The following is a 10,406-nucleotide window of genomic DNA, read 5'->3' on the forward strand; positions in this document are numbered from 1 at the left end:
AATCACTTGAATGTATAATTTTGCCAAAACATTTGTATTAAAACATAACTTTTCAAAGCGTACTGAGATGAGGAATAAAAGCCTTGAACTAAATTTTATGCATTTTAGTTTTCAATCTTCTACATCATTATGTATTAACCATTGGTTTACATGAGGCCAAGACAATTTATGGTGTCTTGCAGTTTCAGGTAATCACATCATCACATTAGCACAGGGTAAACATGTCACTTGAAATTAGCAATGGATCAAAAACATAAAAATAAGAGGCTGGAACTCTCCAGCAATCCATGCCCCACTGCTGCTGCCGCCGAGAACGGAGACTTTGGCACTCAGCCACATCTCCGTTCACTACAGCGGAAGCGGAGAATCCCACTAGTGGGTGAAGTTGGAAAATCCAGCTGTTTTCAGCAGGTAGACTGAACAATTATATTTTCAACAGTTTCTTAAGAATTCTTGATTACTACAAAACATACATGAACTGCAAAGTCATTGACACAAAGAAACTATTAAAGTTTATTTATTATTGTCACAAGTAGGCTTACATTAGCACTGCAATGAAGTTACTGTGAAAATCAGGTACACTGAGGGAGAATTTAGCATGGTAATGCACCTAACTAGCACATCTTTTGGACTGTGGGAGGAAACCAGAGCACCCAGAGGAAACCCACGCAGACACAGGGGGAACATGTAAACTCCACACAGAGAATGACCCAAGTTGGGAATCGAACCTGGGTCTATGGCGCTGTGCCACCATGTCACTCAACTAGGTTCTAGGTAAGGAGTGGTGCCTTTCCCTGATTTCACATTTAAAATAATTTCTGCGCATTAATACTTACAAACTATCACCAGTTTTACCCCATTGCATTATTCAATTCAATATTTTAAATATTTAGAAAACATCTTCATTAGTTTTTGGATTGAATAACATAAAATCCTTGCAGTTATGTATAGAACAAAAAATGTGCTGACTTTTGCTGTGAAAATAATGGTGAGCGCTCAATAACATGAGGCTCACCAACCCTCACCATTATTAAATGTGTAAATGGAACAGCAATGTACAGCAGCTGCAGATGCGCAGTTAAATGTGGAAATCCAGAAGTTTCTGTTAAGAGATGAGGCAACAAATGTAGCCCAATCCATTGCTCAAACCAGCCCCCCATCCACTGACTCTGTCTACACTTCCCGCTGCCTCGGAAAAGCAGCCAGCATAATCAAGGATCCCACACACTCCAGATATTCTCTCTTTCACCTTCTTCCGTTGGGAAAAAGATACCAAAGTCTGAGGTCACGTACCAACCGACTCAAGAGCAGCTTCTTCCCTGCTGTCTTCAGAACTTTAAATGGTCCTGTCATATATTAAGTTGATCTTTCTCTTCACCCTACCTGCAACTGCAACACTATATTCTGCACCCCCTCCTTTCCTTCTTCCCTATATATTCTGTGAACAGTATGTTTTGCCTGTATAGCATGCAAGAAACAATATTTTCCACTGTTTCCCAATACATGTGACAATAATAAATCCAATACATGCAGCTGGATTGTCAGTCTGGGGTCAGGAACCTGGTTGCCAGTTTATTTCTGGGCCCTTACTCCTGTGGCACTTCAACATCAGTGATGTGGCCACATCATTTTCAAATGGTAATTCCCCTTTTGACCGAAGGGCAGTGCCAGGAGTCATATGGGGCTGGACCATGGAACAAGGAGAGCCCTTGAAAAGGCGAGTGGCAGTCACAACTGAGCTTGCAACTCATTGAGGACATGGCTCAAGAGGATGAAAATCAAATTGGCGCTGGCAGGGGCAGATGGCCATTGCAAGGTTTCCAGGTTCCTCTCTATATGTTTTAGAACATAGAACATAGAACATAGAACATTACAGCACAGTACAGGCCCTTCGGCCCTCGATGTTGCGCCGACCAGTGGAACCAATCTAAAGCCCCTCTAATCTACACTATTCCAATATCATCCATATGTTTATCCAATAACCATTTGAATGCTCTTAATGTTGGCAAGTCCACTACTGCTGCAGGCAGGGCATTCCACGCCCTTACTACTCTCTGAGTAAAGAACTTACCTCTAACATCTGTCCTATATCTCTCACCCCTCAATTTAAAGCTATGTCCCCTCGGGCTAGCCATCACCATCAGAGGAAAAAGGCTCTCACTGTCCACCCTATCTAATCCTCTGATCATCTCGGATGCCTCTATTAAGTCACCTCTTAACCTTCTTCTCTCTAACGAAAACAACCTCAAGCCCCTCAGCCTTTCCTCATAGGATTTTCCCACCATACCAGGCAACATCCTGGTAAATCTCCTCTGCACCCTTCCCAACACTTCCACATCTTTCCTATAATACGGCGACCAGAACTGTACGCAATACTCCAAATGCGGCCGCACCAGAGTTTTGTACAGTTGCAGCATGACCCCTTGGCTCCGAAACTCAATCCCTCTACCAATAAAAGCTAACACACCGTACGCCTTCTTAACAACCCTATCAACCTGGGTGCCAACTTTCAGGGATCTATGCACATGGACACCCAGATCCCTCTGTTCATCCACACTACCAAGTATCTTACCATTAGCCCAGTACTCTGTATTCCTGTTACTCCTTCCAAAGTGAATCACCTCACACTTTTCCACATTAAACTCCATTTGCCACCTCTCAGCCCAGCTCTGCAGCTTATCTATGTCCCTCTGTAACCTGCCACTTCCCTCCGCACTGTCCACAACTCCACCGACTTTAGTGTCATCCGCAAATTTACTAATCCATCCTTCCACGCCCTCATCCAGGTCATTAATAAAAATGACAAACAGCAGTGGCCCCAAAACAGATCCTTGCGGTACACCACTAGTAACTGAACTCCAGGATGAATATTTCCCATCAATCACGACCCTCTGTTTTCTTACAGCTAGCCAATTCCTGATCCAAACCACTAAATCACCCTCAATCCCATGTGTCCGTATTTTCTGCAATAGCTTACCATGGGGAACCTTATCAAACGCTTTGCTGAAATCCATATACACCACATCAACCGCTTTACCCTCATCCACCTCTTTGGTCACCTTCTCAAAGAACTCAATAAGGTTTGTGAGGCACGACCTACCCTTCACAAAACCGTGCTGACTATCCCCAATCAAATTATTTCTTTCTAGGTGATTATAAATCCTATCTCTTATAATCCTTTCCAATACTTTGCCCACAACAGAAGTAAGGCTCACCGGTCTATAATTACCAGGGTTGTCCCTACTCCCCTTCTTGAACAAGGGGACAACATTTGCTATCCTCCAGTCTTCTGGCACTGTTCCTGTAGACAATGACGACACAAAGATCAAAGCCAAAGGCTCTGCAATCTCCTCTCTAGCCTCCCAGAGAATCCTAGGATAAATCCCATCCGGCCCAGGGGACTTATCTATTTTTACCCTTTCCAGAATTGCTAACACCTCCTCCTTATTAACCTCAATCCCATCCAGTCCAACAGCCTGCATCTCAGTACTCCCCTCAACAACACTGTCCCTCTCCAGTGTGAATACCGACGAAAAATATTCATTTAGTGCCTCTCCTATCTCTTCAGACTCTACGCACAACTTCCCACTACTGTCCTTGACTGGCCCTAATCTTACCCTAGTCATTCTTTTACTCCTGACATACCTATAGAAAGCTTTAGGGTTTTCCTTGATCCGACCTGCCAAAGACTTCTCATGTCCCTTCCTGGCTCTTCTTAACTCTTTCTTTAGGTCCTTCCTGGCTAACTTGTAACTCTCAAGCGCCCTAACTGAGCCTTTACGTCTCATCTTAAGATAAGTCTCCTTCTTCCTCTTCACAAGAGATTCCACCTCTTTAGTAAACCACGGTTCCCTCACACGACTGCTTCCTCCCTGCCTGACAGGTACATATTTATCGAGGACGCGTAGTAGCTGTTCCTTGAACAAGCTCCACATTACAATTGTGCCCATCCCCTGCAGTTTTCTTCCCCAACCTATGCCACCTAAATCTCACCTAATCGCATCATAATTTCCTTGCCCCAGCTATACCTTTTGCCCTTCGGAATATACTTATCCCTTTCCATTGCTAAGGTAAACGTAATCGAATTGTGGTCACTATCACCAAAGTGCTCACCTACCTCCAAATCTAACACCTGGCCTGATTCATTACCCAGTACCAAATCCAATGTGGCCTCGCCTCTTGTTGGTCTATCTACATACTGTGTCAGGAAGCCTTCCTGCGCACATTGGACAAAAACTGACCCCTCTAAAGTACTCGAACTATAGCTTTTCCAGTCAATATTTGTAAAGTTAAAGTCCCCCATAACAAGTACCCTGTTAGTATCGCTCCTATCCAGAATCATCTTTGACAGTCCGGAATAAACTGCGTAAAATGCAGGATGCCTGGCTGAGCGCCAAGGCAGATGAAACACAGGGATACGCTGCCTTCAGGTTCTGGCCCATTGACGAGTGACATCTGGGGGAGGGGGAGGAGGGTCGGGGGGCTTCCGTTTCCTCATAGTTCCCCGCCCCCCCACCACCTCCCCCCCAACTCCAAGCAGCGCTGAGGCTGACTGTGGGAAGCAGCCTCGAGGGCTCCCACTCCCCCCACCCCCCACAGCACTTTGCAGTGGCATTGACTTTCTGCGGGGTGTGGTCAGGGACTCGACTAAGTGCTGGCGTTCCGAGGTGGGGAAGGACTGCACCATGTGCTGACTGAGGCCTAACCAGATGAAGCAGCTGCTGATCCAGGCCGGGGTGCAGAGGTTCAGACATGGACTGTATGGAATCTGCTGTCACTGGGCACACAGCTGGTGCTGCTTTTCAGTCTGTTCCTGCCCTGTGACACGGACCAGCAACACATGCCTGTAACGGATGCTGCAGTTGCACACATAGCAATGGCTCAAGGGTGCTTATTACCCATGGCTGCACACCGACCTGCATAATCTGTGCCAGCATTTGTCATGATGGGAATGCCACACAACCCTAATCGGGCCACGCATGGCACCATGGTTTGTGTGGGGTTGCCAGAACCCACAAGTCAGGGTACTGTCTCAAGTGAGGGATTGGGGTGGTGCTGGGTCTATGCAGCCAATGAGAATAATCTGTCATTCTATGCTCTTTCCAAACCCCACTGTGCAGATGGATCTCGGTTTGCTCGAGCTGGAGCTGCCATGTTGGTGGCAGCAGGGGCAGAGGAGGAGGAGGAGGTGGCGGCTCAGGATGTGGCGGGCATGGAGAGACCACCGCAAGAGCAGCCACCACCAGTCCCTCACCACCTGAGATGCCCTTGTGTGAGGAAGGGGCGAATCGATAGGTCTCGGGATGCCCGTGATCTTCTGGGTGGAAGGTTCTGGCATGGGCTCAAGCTCTTTCTCCTCCCTTGGGGTGCCCAGAGGGCGCGGGGGTGCTCCATGGGATGCCAGGGTAGCTGGACTGAAGCTCCAGCATCACCTGGCTCTGCCAGTCCTGGAGGCTTAGATGTGTCTGCCCCATGGTCTGTGATCCCTCAGCCCTGGCCCTCTGAGACTGGGCCAAGCTATGGAACCCCTCCGCTGCAGCATTCTGTGAGCAAGCCAGGCTCTGGAGCCCCTCAGCAGTAGCCCTCTGAGCCTGGGCTAAGTTGTCGAGGCTCACAGCCACAGCCTGCTGTGTCTCCAGAATGCCAGCGAGAGTCCCAGCCATGGCCAGGAGTGTCTCCCATGTGCCTCTGACACCCATGGCCATTGAACGCTGTGCCTCCTGGATGCCAGAAATACACTCGCCCGTGGCCCGCAGTGTCTCCAGGATGGCCTGGGCCCTGTCACCCATGAGGACAGACCCCTGAGCCAGACTTTCTACTGCGGTCACCACCCTTGCAGTGTTGGCCTGGGTTTCACGCTGTGTTGGCACCACCTCCTGCAACAGCACTCTGTTTGACTCCCGTAAACAGCCTTGCAGTCGCAGCATGGTTGCTGACAGCCTTTCCACAACTCCCCGGGTTTCCTGATGCATCTCCACCAGCCTTGGGAGGAACAAACCCAGAGGCCCAGCAGCTGGCTTGGGGACAGCTGAATCCTGGCCTCCGGCAGACCTCCGTGTGCCCGAGCCCTCGGATGTGAATGCCTCCACCCGATGTGCATCAGCGGCTGTGATATGCTCCACCATTTCGTGACCCAGAAGCCTCAACACGAAAGATACCCACTATGATGCTCATCTCTGTGTAGGTGGGTTGTTTAGTACATGCCAGTGACGCTTCAATGGTGCTGCCCTCGGAGGATTCCTCAGTGCCTCCTTCCAAGGTGTCATCCAGGGGGTCTTGGGCAGTTTGCTCCAGAGAAGCGGGGGCGGCGGCAGCACTCGAAGGGCCGGGTTCCTCTGGGTCCACAGCTAGAAAAAAACACAACAGGGGGAGGGAGGCAAAACATTCCATGCAGCATCGCACTTACTTAGAGGAGGACCAAGGTTGACGGTGCGTTTCTGCTCACTTGCATGCTGTACGCCGACCTGGCTGTCGGTGACCATTTGGGATGGCCCATCACCCCCTGCCAGCTCCATGGCACACTCCTCCATGTTACTCAGCTGCCGCAGGTCAGGCACACCACCACCAGTCTGTGTCGTTTCCCGTGTGTTGTGGATGCTCTTTTCCTGTGGGAACATAAGGTGGATAGTAAGCATTAACATATTGCAGTGCATGGTGCACAATGCGTGCCTGTGCCTCGGGTGTTGTGCTGACAGTTTTGGGGAAAACGGTCACCACTGAAGGGTGCTCATTGATGGGTGAGGGGAAAGGGTTAGATTCTGTTCCTGGGGGAAGGGTCACTTGTTGCATGGCCTTCAGGTATCTAAGCAGGGTTGGAGATCTGTGCCAAGGGGTTCCGAGTGGGATGCTCACTCACCCTTGCTGCTCACAGAAGGTCGTACATTTTGTTGTGGCACTGCCTGTCAGAGCGCAGTGTCAGGCTCCTGACATTCACCTTCTGCCACCTCTTCCCACACTGCCATGGCAGATTCACCTCTTGGGTGAGGGTCCTGGCCGGGGAAGATCCGCTCACGCCGCTCCTCCAAGGCATCTCGCAGGTGCTCCTGATCGGTCTCCGAAAATCTGGGAGCCGGTTTCAGTGCAGCCATCTTTGTGACATGACTGGCTGTGTGTCCATTCCTGCAGCTTATACACAGCTCTGGTTTATTAGGGGAGTGCAGGAGCAGTGAGTGCGGCCAGTCAAGGGCCCGTTGGCAACAAATGCTTGTGAGAGATTTTGAAGGCTGCATTCAGCTAAGTGTCATGCACCCCTCAGGGTGCTGATTGGCTGCCATTCAATAGGCTGCTGTGTCCAGGGGGGGTGCAATACTCAGGGCTCCCATTCAAGAGATCACAAGCTGGGATTGTACACGTCAGCACAAAGCTAGCTCTCTGCAGGGCAGCAGGGAGGACAGTGTGTTCAAGGGATGGAGGGATTGCATGCCCGCATGATCCGGATAAATGGGGGCATGAGGTGAGCGGGCAGCCATGTCTGTGTGTGGCTGGAGATGGGGGGGCCAGCGATGAGGCCAGCGATGTCTCTGTGGGGGGGGTTGTGGGAGCCTGCAATGAGGCCTGTGATGTGGGGAGGGGTGGGGCGGGTGGTGGAGGGGGGCGTTATGGGAGCCAGCAATGAGGCCAGCGATGTGTGTGGATTTTTGATGGCACTGATTTGGATGCTGGGAGGTCTTTTCCACAATCTCCCAGCGATGTCGCATGCGCGGCTTCCTGCTCCATCCCGCTGATTTCAGGCTCTTTGATCCCACCCCCCGAGCGTTTAATGATATTCACGACTGGGCCCTCTGCATTGCACAGGGTGCAGAGATTCGGGTGAGAAGCTGACCTGTCAGAACTGGCGCGATCTAGACTAGTTTTGCCACCAATTCAGCACTTTTGGGAGAATCGTGGCCCATGCATCCAATGCAAGGTCTTTAATTACTTAATTACTGAAAGCCGTGTTTGGCTTCAAAGGTTTTTTTTGACAATTATGGGACTTTTATTTTCACAATTCTTGTAACCTAACTTCCACACTTCCCCCGTTTTTGTCCTTTAAGGACAACCTTTTTGGCCCTCCATGAGCTCTATGCACATTAGTTTTCTAAATTCTTCCTCAGCTGATTCGTAGGCCGGGAGGAGACGGGGAACTGGGCTGTGGATAGGATCACGAGGGCGGCAAATAGAACGGATGTAGCATGAGACAAGTTGGATAACTACATACAGGACAATGAGCAAGGCCAGGCCCACAGCAAGGTATTTGAGGTCTTCAGAAAACCTTCAAGCCATCAACAATGTTAGGGAGCCAACCCCGCCAGTCAAAGGCTTTTCCTGGGCAACTGAGTGCAGGAGGCGCACCTGTGGGCGGCACAGTAGCACAGTGGTTAGCACTGCTGCTTCACAGCTCCAGGGAGCTGGGTTCGATTCCCGGCTTGGGTCACTGTCTGTGTGGAGTTTGCACATTCTCCTCGTGTCTGCGTGGGTTTCCTCCGGGTGCTCCGGTTTCCTCCCACAGTCCAAAGATGCGCGGGTTAGGTTGATTGGCCATGCTAAAATTGCCCCTTAGTGTCTTGAGATGGGTAGTTTAGAGGGATTAGTGGGTAAAATATGTAGGGATATGGGGGTAGGGCCTGGGTGGGATTGTGGTCGGTGTAGACTCGATGGGCCGAATGGCCTCTTTCTACACTGTAGGGTTTCTATGATTCTATGCTCCTGAATCGTATGCACATCAGTCTCAATCCTATAAATACTTGTACTTATCATGTTATCACATTTGTATGGAGTTCCTTGTGTTATTTCATTGTATTTATTATTTATGTACACCAGATATTTATTTAATTCTCTTAATTTTGGTGTTTTCCATTTAATTGATTTTATACTTTTAAAACTAATTTATTATTTTGATTACTTATTTTTGTATTTATGTTTGATGTTTAATATTAAGATACAGTTATGAATCCCATGGGGATCTGAATAGCCAATTTACTGAGCAACCCCTTCCCCCAAATGACTGCAGATGTTTCTTACTGTAATCATTAAAGCATGGCCTTTTCTGTAACAGCAGTTATAATAGTTTGTTCACACATGAAAAAGATAAAATTACATACATCAAATGCAAGAATTAAAGTAATCAGCAAAGTATTAAATTACAATTTTCATAAACTACAGAGTTACTGTTGCAAAAATAAAGACAGACTTGGCTGGCAGCTAGCAAATGGAAATTACATTCCAAAATAATGCTGGGCATTGATAATGACACAGCAAAACTGAAGCTTCACAAGGTCAAGAAAATCAAAACAAGCAAAAAGCAAAAAATGCTATTACAGGAATAACATTGCATAGCAAATTATATCAGTAAATTTTGCAATATTTTAAGCAGCAGTCACATATTGACATTTATGGCTAAATTAAATGCCAGTGCATAAGGAGTTGTTGGGGGTGCAGGCGGTGGAGGATTCGGGGATGGCATGGCTGAAGGTCTCTGGATACAGTCCCGGGACCAGTTTCCCTGGAGACTGCAGGCGAAACAGACGCTTGTGTCGCTGCCTTGGCCAGCTGATTGCCTTATCCCCAGCCCGTGTCCTCCACCTTTACCCCAACTGGCCAGCGTATAATACGTTATCTGTAACTTTACTTCTCGATTTTGGCTTCTGGTATTGGAGCTGGCGTTCGCAGTGCTGGAGGGCTCTAACAAGCTTCGGTAGGTCCCGTCTTCCCTCCCATGCAACACAAGTCATTGCAAACATTTTCTTCAGATCAGGATGCAACCCCGGTACAAGAATATTTACAAGCACTGACGTTCCAGCGTTTTGAGATATACCCAATCAATTCATGAACACCGAGCGAAACGTCTCTACATAACACATCCTTATCAGGTTCCTGTACCGTGCTATGTATCCTATGCCAATGTACATTTAGAGTCCGGACTATTAAAATACAACCGAGAGAGAAAAAAACTAAGGGAACAAAGGGTATTCCCCGGGGTCCGGGAAAGGCACGGAGGGGCAATTGTCGTACCGGTGTGGCGGGTGCCTGGGATCTGGTTCAGGGTGAGATGGGGGTTCTTGGGGATGCAGCTGCTACGAATCCTGAGGGGCCCGCAATTGCGAGGGGGGGGGGGGGGGGGTCTCCGCTGATAGTGCTGTCAGGGGCATCAGCGGGGTGGGTCGACCCATATGGAGGTGGGGGGTTTTGTGTGGCCTCAGCTGGACTCGACTGTGAATTGATGAAGGAGGATACGGGGGTGACCAATCTTCCTCATCATCATCCTGTTCAGCATGAAGTGATTTTTTTTGTTTGTTTGTGAGGACACTGTGTAACCAAGATCTTGGCTTTAACATCTCCCTTACAATTCCTTAGTTCCTCAGACCTTCTAACATTTTCTAAACCCCTTTTCCTGGACTCATCCAACTGCTTCTGCATCTCCATTCGCC

The sequence above is a fragment of the Mustelus asterias genome, chromosome 10 (assembly GCF_964213995.1).
Source record: "Mustelus asterias chromosome 10, sMusAst1.hap1.1, whole genome shotgun sequence".
Lineage (NCBI taxonomy): Eukaryota > Metazoa > Chordata > Chondrichthyes > Carcharhiniformes > Triakidae > Mustelus > Mustelus asterias.